The sequence below is a fragment of the Ursus maritimus genome, unplaced genomic scaffold (assembly GCF_017311325.1).
Source record: "Ursus maritimus isolate PB19 unplaced genomic scaffold, ASM1731132v1 scaffold_1, whole genome shotgun sequence".
Taxonomy (NCBI): Eukaryota; Metazoa; Chordata; class Mammalia; order Carnivora; family Ursidae; genus Ursus; species Ursus maritimus.
This window is the reverse complement of record NW_024423343.1, coordinates 41,101,624-41,113,588: the sequence shown is the minus strand read 5'-3', so window position 1 is coordinate 41,113,588 and position 11,965 is coordinate 41,101,624. Positions and strand designations below refer to the sequence as shown.

At 34.7% G+C, this 11,965-nt stretch overlaps 1 long non-coding RNA gene across 1 annotated transcript in view; it reads right to left on the bottom strand.

Moving 5' to 3' along the window:
* Positions 1-1,072: 1,072 nt before the first annotated feature.
* Positions 1,073-11,965, bottom strand: part of LOC121105449 — a 15,155-nt gene continuing 4,262 nt past the window's right edge. The window contains exons 2-3 of the long non-coding RNA XR_005837977.1: positions 4,169-4,267; positions 1,073-1,446 (exon numbers count right to left, since the gene is read on the bottom strand). This is a non-coding gene — a long non-coding RNA (uncharacterized LOC121105449). The remainder of the gene's footprint in view (positions 1,447-4,168; positions 4,268-11,965) is intronic.

Genomic DNA, 11,965 nt, shown 5'->3' with positions numbered 1-11,965 from the left:
TTTTAAAGATTTTATTTATTTATTTGACAGAGATAGAGACAGCCAGCGAGAGAGGAAACACAAGCAGGGGGAGTGGGAGAGGAAGAAGCAGTTTCCCAACGGAGGAGCCTGATGTGGGGCCCGATCCCATAACGCCAGGATCACGCCCTGAGCCGAAGGCAGACGCTTAACCGCTGTGCCACCCAGGCGCCCCGGATTTATTAGGTTTTTTTAATACCCAACTTGAAGTGGAGGCACGTAGTACATTTGTGAAAAAGAAACACCAAATATACAGTGTAGAAATCAACTCTAAGCCCTCAGGGGAATTCAAGAATTTTTTAAATGTTGACTAGTCCCAGAAGTTTTATTTGTACTTCTTTTAAGAGGCTGGCCTAACCTTCAACACCTCTTTCTTCAATCCTTGCTCTATTAGCATCCCTTGATTTCTTTTCTGTGCCTAGCTCCTAGATGTATCACTTGTATTTATTTACAGGTCTGTTTCCACCATTAACAGTGAAGTCCTTGAGGTGTGTAATAGATATTGGTGTGCTGGAATTTAAAAAACCTTCCAATTAACAAATAATAATAAAAAAAAGTTCACTGCTTATATGGAAAAAGACCCCCCCCCCAAAAAAAAACCCTTGGATTTCTAATTCATCAGTACAAAAGGGCTAGGAAAATGTTATATAGCATTTGTTAAAACTATATTTATGGAAAGCTGTTAGCTTGCATAATTCAGACAGGTGGTTTTAGCATACCTTCCAAAGTACAAGAAAATATGCATATCTTGATGAATTACAAATCTGTCCACCCGTTTCTTTCTTGTATTTCCACCTTCCCCTTTCATATTGGTATTGGTACTTATGCTTCCTGTCAAATAAGTAGTTAAACGTGAAGGGTTCATTTACTAGAGCAAACGTGAGATATTGTCAATATTAAAACAAAGAGAACACTGTACCTGAATGTAGCATCTCTCTCTCTTTCTCTCGGCCTCTCTCTAATACACGCACACACTCCACATGTTTGGTAGAACAAAAGAGGAAATCATGAAGATCAAAGATAATGAGGCTAGGAGATAGGAGGTGTATATTTTAGGTATCACAAGAATAATTAATACGTAAGTTTTTAAAAAATTATTTTCCAGAGATAAATATACTATTATTTCCACATTACTTCTGTCCTTTAAATTGGTCTTTCTTATATATGCCCATAAATTCACTTTTCCAAAGCCTGTTAGGGCAAATATCTTTCACTGGTAGTGTGTCTTCTTTATTCTGACCGTGTTTATCATTATCTGTATCTTTTCTTAAATTATAGGTTAACATCAATTTCTAGACTTTTTCAAAATGGTGCTTTCCCTTTGTCTCTCAGGTTTTCACTCTCAACTTCCCCAGTGAATTTGACTTAGCTCATCCTTCTGGCTTGTCACATTCCAGCTTGTTTAGAGCAGAGATCAGCCAGACTTTCCTGGAAAAAGCCAGATAATAAATGTTTCAGTCTTTGCAAAGTCATACAGTCTCTGTCATAACTACTCAGCACTATATTTTTAGGGTGAAAGCAGCGCTCTATGATATGGAAATCAATTGATATACCTGTGTTCTAAGGAAATTCTGGCTAAAAGTCATTCAAAAGTTTAGTACTAATTTATTCAGGACTAATTTTATGTATCAGTACTAGTAACTTACAGGCACTTGGGATACACACGTGAATAAGCAGAATTGGTCCTTGCCCATCTAGATATTACAGTATGAAAGGGAAATAGACAGTAAAATGAAAATTATAATTGGGTATAAAAGCTATTATGATGGGAAAGGTGAGGATATCACATGAGGAATAACTTGGTCTGACAGGTTTGGGCTGTCAGAAAAACCTTTTCTGAGGAACAGATGTAATAGCTGGGATTTAAAAGCTAAAAATAGATAGGCTGGTTAATTATTTTTTTAATTGAATAGTGCTTTTAAAACTGGTTATTTCTTTATAGGTGTGCAACATTTTATACTACTCCATAAATTTAGACATCTGCTTGATTCTTTCTTATCACCTTTTTTTTAAACCAAAAATGAGGTATAAATCAGAGTAAACTAAGTAATGCCGTTATAACATATTAGCATGTACGTAGAACATATGTGTATGCATAACACATTACTCTTTCTAGTTGTGATACATATCACAACTTTTTGTGCTCAAAACTCTGTGGCTCAGACTATTTTTGCACGGCTCCAATCCCTCCTCCTCGGGGAGGCCAATGCGGTTTCTCATCGTATATCTGGAAGGTGGAGTTCCAAAACTACTCTGTGAGAAGCATCAGTGGTTATGTACTACCTGGTTTGTAAGTTTTGGGGAATTCTTTTCTTAGCACAATGACATTTTTTTTTTAAAAGATTTTATTTATTTATTCAACAGAGATAGAGACAGCCAGCGAGAGAGGGAACACAAGCAGGGGGAGTGGGAGAGGAAGAAGCAGGCTCATAGCAGAAGAGCCTGATGTGGGGCTCGATCCCATCACGCCGGGATCACGCCCCAAGCTGAAGGCAGATGCTTAACCGCTGTGCCACCGAGGCGCCCCAGCACAATGACATTTTTTATACTACTGAGAGCATGAATCATTTGAAAGTTCAAAACATTCTCAAAAATAATTTAAATAATTTTATTGTGGAGTCTATAGCCAAAATACAATGAAAAAAAAAATCTGAGACTATGACAGGCAGCAGATTAGCTTAGAGGGTAGTATCAAGGAAATAAAGGGGGTAGGATCATAAGATTTTATAGTCATTGACATCAGATGACTATCATAAAGCGTATATGCTTTAGTAATTTTTCAGAAGACCAGTAAATGAATGCTTACTTTATGAAATCATTAAAAGTGTGAAACAACATTTATTTATCTCAATAGTCACAGTATGTGATCTATTTTAAAAGATATATCGCATGTTGGATATTTGCGCATCTATGCAAAGAACAAGGTTTGCATGAGAATTCTTATATTTTAAACACTATGAAAAGGCTAAATACTGCATAATATGTATATAAAAATATGTTAAGGAAACAAAAGTCACTCATGTCCTCATACCTAAACATGGGCACCATTAATATTTTGACAAATTGCCAGTAATTTTTTTATTTATTGATATTTTTAAAAATTATATTATTATTATTTTTTAGAGGGGGTGGAGAGTCTGAGGGAGGGAGAGGGGAAGAATTCTAACCAGGCCCCACACCCAGCATGGAGCCTGATTCTGGGCTCAATCTCAAGACCTGGAGATCATAATCTGAGTAGAAATCAAAAGTTGGAGGCTTAACTGATTGAGCTACACAGGTGCCCCACTGATACATTTTTAAGTAAAAATTGTATATAATTAAGGTATACAACATGATGTTCCTGGGTTGCAGGAGCTGGCCTGGAGGCTGGGTCTGTGGGGGACTGGCCTAGCCCTTGTGCAGGCCTGGTGTGGGGATGCAGGGTGAAGGAGGGCACCCACTTCACTTCCCCGTGGTGGAAGGTGTCTCCTTGCCCTAGGATGCCTGGACTTGCATGAAGGGTGTTGGGGTAATGCAAAACTGTCTTTCCTAGCTTCTTCAGTGTGTCTTTTCTTATTTTTTTGTTCCACCCAGGTCCTGTAATTTCTCACAGGGAATCCTTAGATCTTGTGAAGATATTTTTGTGTACGGATAGTTGTTCAAATTGATGTTTCTGTGAGAGAACAAGCACTGGAAATTTCTATACTGACATCTTGCTGATGTCACTTACTCCTGTTTTCTCGTATTTTTTTACACTATTGCGAATGACCGACATTTGTAGCATCTTAATGACATGCAATAGCATTTATTTTTCTCATGGATATTCAATTTGTCTGAGGACTTATGACTGGGAATTCCTAGCCTGAAGTGTTTGTTTCCACAGCCCCAGCTGAGGTGGCTTCATGACTCCACAGGTGCTTCTCATGATAATGGCAGCCACACATAAAAACAGATCCTGACACTATGGTATATTTTGAGCCTTTGTCCCTTTCTTGTCTGCTAACATTTCATTGACTAATCAAGGCATATATTGAATTCAAAATCAAGGGGCAGGGAAGAATAGCCCTCCCATGAAGTTGAAGAGGTGGGAGAGAATGAATATTTTTCAAAGATAATGTAACTTAACACAGTCTTCACAAATATTCATGTCCATTTTATGTGAAAAACATACCACTCCAATCCTGATATCCCCCTACATCTCAGCCAATGCTGGCTTTAACTTGAATTTCAAAATCTTGTATTTCTGTCAACCTAAGATGGTAAAACATGCCTAGAATAAGAGAAAAATGAGAAAATTAGAAAAGCTGTAGATACAAAGAAGAGAATGGTCTGTGGCAATTCTGAAATCACATTGGGCACACATTGCTAGGTCTTTCTATCCTGGTTCTGTTCTGTGGGAGTGACCCAACAGCCCATTATTCTCCATGGCTTTGGCTTTGCCCTCTGAAAACTCTTCTCTTTTATTTACTTTCCTCCTTGGCCACTTCTAAAGAAAGCATTTAAAAATTTACTTTTTATTTATGACGTTGAGCAGCTTTCCAAGACTGTTTCTTTCCTGTTGAACGTTCTAAGCCTAGAAGTCTTTTCCTATCACAAATACATGTCATTCTGATTTACTCCAGGCTGACAAAACTTTTCTTGAAGCAGCTTTGTCAAAGCTATGTGGGTCTTCAATATATGTGTTCCTATCAAGTCCATGTACCATACAGTATGTTATCGATTATTTTTGAGGCATGATGTGTCCTGTTCTTTTATGGATATTTCTTTATAGGTGTCCTTTTACATAGCTGAAAAGGTCCACTAGATACCAATTTTTTTCTTTTAGATCTTCATAAAGAATATCAGAGCCACATTTTTTATTTTTTTTTTAACTTTGAGGCCATGTTTCATTAATAGCGTCCTGAATATAGTCTGTCCCCAGACTTTGTCCCTTTGCCTTTAATTTGAGAAACTTTTACTAGTTCAAGAAATAAGAGACAAGAAACTTCTATTTTCCAACTAAAAAATTCTAGAATATATGGACCTACTCTATTTACACTCAATTCTGCTGGTAATACTTTAGGCAATACCTTAACAAAATGAAGATAATAAGAGTTGGCGGACATTTCTAATATTCTGCCTGTAAATCATCATGTCCAAGGCTCAAGTTCAAAACGTACATTTCCCACCTCACAAGGTGCAGCAAGCTATAGTTTGCCAAATGTTTCACCATTATATTACAATTCAGGTCATAATTTTTCTTAACAATCTCCTTGCCATCTTTTTTCTGCTTCCTGTAGAAGTGTCCTCATCATTCCCTGGTCAGTCTCAAAACCAATCCCATATATTTCATTTTTGTTACAGCACCACCCCCATCTTTGTTCCAAATTAATAACAAATATCCACATAAAATTTTAGTAGCATAAAATGCAAGGATTTGTTTATACTGAAGACTGTGGGCCTGTTGGTCTGATTCTGCTTCAAGATGTGATGCCACATTGACAATGCTATCCACTGCAGGATGTGCCCTACACATTTTTGTTCTGGGATGCAGACTGAGGCATCAGCAGCTACCTGGGGAAATATCTCCTCATGACTAGTGACAGAAATACTAGAGGGGAAGTTCATTGCACAAATGCATTTCAAGTGCTTGCTTGGTTCACATCTTCTAACATCCAGTTGGCCTAGAGAGGTCACGTTACAAAGTCAAAGAATGGGGAAATCTGAACCTTCCCAGGAAATCAGAAGATGGGAAGAATCTTTTGAACAATTGTTTAATCTACAACTTACATTAGCCGTTTTTTTTTCTTTATCGTTTTGTTAATTTTAGAAATTAATCATAATGTGTGTTTTTTTTAAAGAAATTTACTGTTTATAACTGAATGCCAAAATTAAAGAATCTGTTATGGTAATAACTATCTATTTGCTATGCTAGCACTTCAGAGCATCTGGAAGTAATGTAAAAAATATTTTCTTTAAGCTGAGATGGTTACTCTAGTACTGAGAGTGTAAACGTGTCACCATTCCTTTTATTAAGTTGAAATTGTCCATTCTGAAGAATATATTACAGTGAAAATGCATTTTAGAAAAAAAAAACAACTCGTGACAAAACTATTCATGGACAGAGAAATCTATGTTAGCCAATTTGTGAAGTTATTAATGTTGCAACTGGTATCATCAATCTGAAAATGAATTCTGTATTTGTATTCTAAATGAGATCACAGTGTAAGATTGCCTCCACCCTTCTCTTTTGAAAACTAATTCAAATCATTCTGGCTTAGCATTTATCTTTTCACTGAGAAATTCCATTATTATAAATCATATACTGAAATTAAAACTTGGTTCTTAAAATTATCAGCATTGAAAATCTAGAAAATTTGCAATTAGTCCTTTGCAGAAGTCATTTATTAACTATGGAATAATTGTATATCACCCTTGTGAAAACTGAAATACATATACTATTTAAAGCATAAGGAAACAAAGATTCATGAGATATACATGTAGAAATGTTGGACTGTATATACATTGTTAGTTCAAATAATATTTTAACAGATGTTAATTAAAAAATCAAACAACATAGTTTTTATACATGATATTAGCAAGAATTTCAGCAAAATTGGGAATGTGAAAATAGATAGGGAATGTGACCTATCTTAGCTGACAAGAGAAAGCTGAAACTTAAGCCTGCAGGAAGGAAAGCAAATGGCTTTACAATGTAGAACATACCCAAAGGCTGGGAAAGAAATCTCCCAAAGTGGGGGTAGGGTAGGGCCAAAACCATAAAGATTTGTTCAAAATTTGATTGATCTGTTGAATGCAAGCACTATTAGATCCACGTCTGTTATTTTTATTGCTATATCTCTATTACTTATATCAGTGTTTGACATATAATCAGAATTATAATATGTGAATATGTGTTAAGTAAATAGATATCCTTCCAAACCGCACACAGTGGGAGACTGCTAACCCCTTAATAGAAGCTGGGGTCTGAAGAGGTTTGCACAATGAACGTGCTTGTGAGATGCCATGGTAAACACACTTCAGAATAGGAAAGTCTACAAGTTCATCAGTGCGACTCAGTCTGCACCTGAGTAGATCCCATAACGCTGGCATGGAGATTCATGCTCATCCCTATGCGGGAGATAATAGTATCCATGGGTGGAAATTTTAGTCGGTTGCTTATTGAGAAATCAGGTTCACTGTCTTATTGATTTGTTTTAAAACCTAACCTTCAACAAGCTCCATCCAAGTACTGAGAGCTTTCAATTAAATTCTTAGTTCCTCCTTCTTAAATGTAAATGAAAAAATAAGATAAAAAATCTTTTAAGGAAAGTTTTTAGGAAATATAGAAACTAAAGTAACAAAATAAAAATTATTTCAGAAAAAACCAAAGCAACACAGAGATCAGGAGAAAAATCTTAAAGTAACAATTATAATCAATATCTCCCAGGAGATAGGAGGCAGCAATGAATTATGAATTTATAGTACTACAAATATAGCATTCAGATATAAAAATACTTTTGAAAATCCAAAATATGACAGTAGAAATAAAAAGTGCTTTAGCAGGTTACATGGTAAATTCAAGAAAAATTCTCAAAGAACGTAAGATTAAAAATGGCTAAAAACAGACAAAGGAACTAAAGGATGGGTCCTGGAAATGAATAATAGAAGTTTACTAAAGAGAGACTAGAAGAAAATTATTAAGGAACTAATAAAACTGTTTAAAAAATAAAAGCATTTTCTGCACCCCTACACAGTGATTTAAAGAGATTTATTCACATAAAAGTACATCATGAAATTTCATACAATAGAGATTAAAATCCTAAATTCTTACAGAAAGAAAAATGAAGAGGAATACATACAGGATTTAGGTCCTGAATGGGATTAATTTCTTAACTGCAAAATCAGAAGTTAGAAGAAAATAAGAAATATATTCTAAGTTCTGAAATACATGATTTTGAACCTAGCATTCTATAGTTAAACTAGTACTCAAATATAAGGACAGATGATAATTTTGGAAAATCATGATTACTTCCTATATTTGAACATATTTAATAGAGATGAATAATTACTTTTTAGTGTCTAAGAATGAATTAGTGACTAGAACACAGAAAACTAAACAAGTAAAAATGAGGGAACATGAAAATGATGAAGCAAAAACAAATATAATTTTACCGTCCTGTATAGCTCATGTCTACATTCCATAATTAAAATTATATAAGCAACAAGTACTGAAATAACCCAAACAGTATGTAATTATATTGGTAAATTGGAGGTAAATTTTAGAAAAATGAACCAAAAATATTGTCACAGATGACTTGGAAGCAGACATCAGGATGGTTTTTGGGGTGTAAGATGTGAAAAGAAGGGGAAATTGGGACTGGGAAGAAGGAAAAATCTAACCCCCCACAGATTCACTCAACCGTGGGACTATCTAAAGCACATATGTCTATTAAAATGGTCCCACATGTAGTACATATGGCAACCCACTTGCACTCTTCTCTCAGCCATTGGCTGTGGCCTCCATAGGGAGGGTGTGTTCTCTAAGGAGGCAGCTTTCTGCAGCTAAATCACATCTTGACACAACTGACAAGTAGAAGCTGCCTGGTGACAGCACTCCACAGCTGGGCAGCAAACTCTTCCTTAGAGGAAGGTCTGGACACTGTGTCTACCTGAGATGTTTATAGATGTTTCAGGACTGTGAAAATATACTCAATGTTACTTTTAACCAATGTGAAACACAGAGAATAATTCCATACAAGTTCGGAATGTAACTAAACAAGCAGAAATACATTTCTTAAAATTCCCTCAAGCTAAATTAAATTAAAAGGACATGAATACAATTAAAAAAGGAGGTCAAAATAAGACTGAGAAATTTTCAACTTACAGAAACATATTGAAGACCAAATTTAACCCTTTCAGAATTAATAAATAAATCAGAAGCTGTGAGGTACAGAATAGAAGCAACAAAGTAAAGAAAGGAAACATTTTTGATAAACAAAATTTACAGAAAAATAAAATAATTGGAGAAAATATAAAAAAGATAAATACAATAAAGTACAAGGAAATTTGGCATTCTGATGGATAGAACACAAAATAAAAGAAGTAATAGTATATTTCATCACATATTAATAAAAAAATCTTGACACAGAAAAAGAAATAATCAGGCTGTTTGTTTTCTTACTGTTGAATTGAGAGAGTTTCTAGAATGTATTCTGGATACAAGTTATTTGTCAGATATGTGATTTGCAAATATTTTCTCCCAATGTGGATTTTCTCTCATTTTTTGACAAGGTCTTAATTTTGGTGAATACAACTTCACAAAAGTTGGCCTTTCACGTCAGTGAAAGAACTCTCCACCTGACTCTAGGTTACAAAGATTTTCTGCTATTTTTTCTTTTAAAAGTTTTAGTTTCATGTTTTACATTAGTTCTATGATCCAGTTTGAGTTAATTTTTGTGTAGGATATAAGATATAGATTGAGCTTTTTTCCTTTCTTTTTCTTTTTTTCCCCATGAATGTCCCGTTGTTGTTCCTTTTTCACTTACTGAAAAGTCTATTTTTTTCCATTGGATTGCTTTTGTACCCTTGTCAAAAATTAGTTATCTGTAATTGTATGTGCCTGGTTCTGGATTCTCTGTGCCGCTTCATTTATCTATTTATCCACCTGAGAACACCACACTAGCTTGATTATTAGAGCTATATAAGTATAAAATTCAGGCAGTAAGAGACCTTCAACTTCATTCTTTTGCAAAGTTGTTTTCATTATCCTAATTTCTTTGCCCTCCCATATAATTTTATAAACTGCTTGCCTAGATCTAGATAGATTTCCCACTGGAATTTTGATAGGAATCAATACAGATCAATTAGGGTAGAACTAATGTCTTGATTGGAAGAGTCAATATTGTTAAGACATCACTTCTCCCCAAATTGATCCAGATTCATGCAGTCTGCATCAAAATTTTAGTGTTTTTTTGTTTGTTTGCTTGTTTAGGCAACTGACAAACTGACTCTAATATTTTTTGGAAAGGCCAAGAGACTAGAATAGGCAGAATGATTCTGAGAAAGAACAAAGTTGGGGGACTACTTGATTTTAAGGTTACTATAGTCTTACTATCTTATAAAGCTACAATAATCAAGGTAGTGTAGTATTAGAGAAAGGATAGACATGTGTATTGAGAAACATAGCACAAACTTCAAAAGTAAATGCAAATATATATGAGCAACTAATTTTTGGCAAATGTAATACAAGAATTCAAGGGAAAATGAATAGTCTTTTCAAAAAATTGTGCTGGAAATGTTGGGCTTCCATTTTCAAATAACCGATCCTTGACTCAAGACATACACCATCTATAAAAATTATTTGAACTGCATTATAACTCTAAATATTAAATCTAAAGCTATAAAACTTCTAGAAGAAACCATAGGAAGACATCTTGTGACTTTGGGTTAAGCAAAGGTATCTTAACATACAAAATGAAGACTTTAAAAGAAAAAATAATTTAAAAGTTATAAAAATTCGAACTTCTGTTCTTAAGACATAGATGAGAAAAAAAAGATAAGTCAAATACTAAGAGATAATAGTTGCAAAATATTTATCTGATAAAAGACTGGTATGTAGAATGTAGAAAAAATTTCCATAGCTCAATATAAAAGAAATGGGAAAAAAAATCTGAATAGACATCACACTAAAAATAGAACTGTTCTATAAAATATGGCAGTATGTTCTACATTAGTCATTAGGGAAATACAAAACAAAACCATAATTAGATATAATCACATATATATTAGAAGGGATAAGAAAAAAATAAGCAAATAAAATGTAATAATACCAAACACTGATGAAAATGTAAAACAAGTGGGATTCTCATACATCGTTAGTAGTATAATCATTTTGAAGACAGCTTGGCAGTTTCTTATAAAAGTAAACATACTTACAATGCAAAAAAATTATCTCATACCTATGTATTTATTTAATGAATGAAAACATAAGTTCAGGTAAAAATTTATAAGCAGATGTTTATAGAAATTTTTCATTATTACCCTAAACTAAAAATAACCCAAATGCTCATTGGTAAATGGATAAACATATTGTTTTACATCCATACAGTAGAATACTACTTCGTGATGAAAACAAATGAACTTCCGATGCATGCAAAACCTTGCATAAATTTTGAGCGTATTATGCTAAGAGAAAGAGGCTGTGATTAAAAGCTAGAATGTGTTAATTCTATTTACATAGAGCCTATATTTCAAAGGAGCTCTTAGGTTACTAATAGCTCTGTCGATGCTTAATAAAATCCACTTTCAGTTTTGAGGTGTGATCCGTCAACAGATAATATTAGGTTAGGGGTATTAATGGGAGTCTCTAATAATCTGAGTGAGGTATAGAAAGTCTCCTAATCAAGATAAGACAATTACAATATTCCTCTTCCAAGATTCAGAATGTTGCAGTGATGAATAGTAATGTGAAAAGAGAAAGTAAGAGAATCTCATAAAAAGGTAATTAATTATCTGAATGTATTGTATGTTCTCAGTCAGTAGTAGTCTGTGTGGAGGTCAAGCATGGAGCCTAAAACTAGTTCAGCAGGAGCATGAACAAGTTTTCCAGTAGCAGCAATTGTCCTAAAATGAGGGGGTACACCTTGGCAACCAGGTCAAGGCTGAGGCTGTAGAAAGCAAAGGGTTTTTGGTGGTTCCTGGAAGCTGAGTTAAACCCCAAGGGCCTGCTTAGATCACTCATGAACAAATTGATGAAATGATTTCTTGTAGTTAGAATTTCATATTGAGGGGGCGCCTGGGTGGTGCAGTCGTTAAGCATCTGCCTTCAGCTCAGGGTGTGATCCCGGGGTCCTGGGGTTGAGCCCCACATCAAGCTCCTCTGCTGGGAGCCTGCTTCTTCCTCTCCCACTCCCCCTGCTTGTGTTCCCTCTCTTGCTGGCTGTCTCTCTGTCAAATAAATAAATAAAATCTAAAAAAAAAAAAAAAA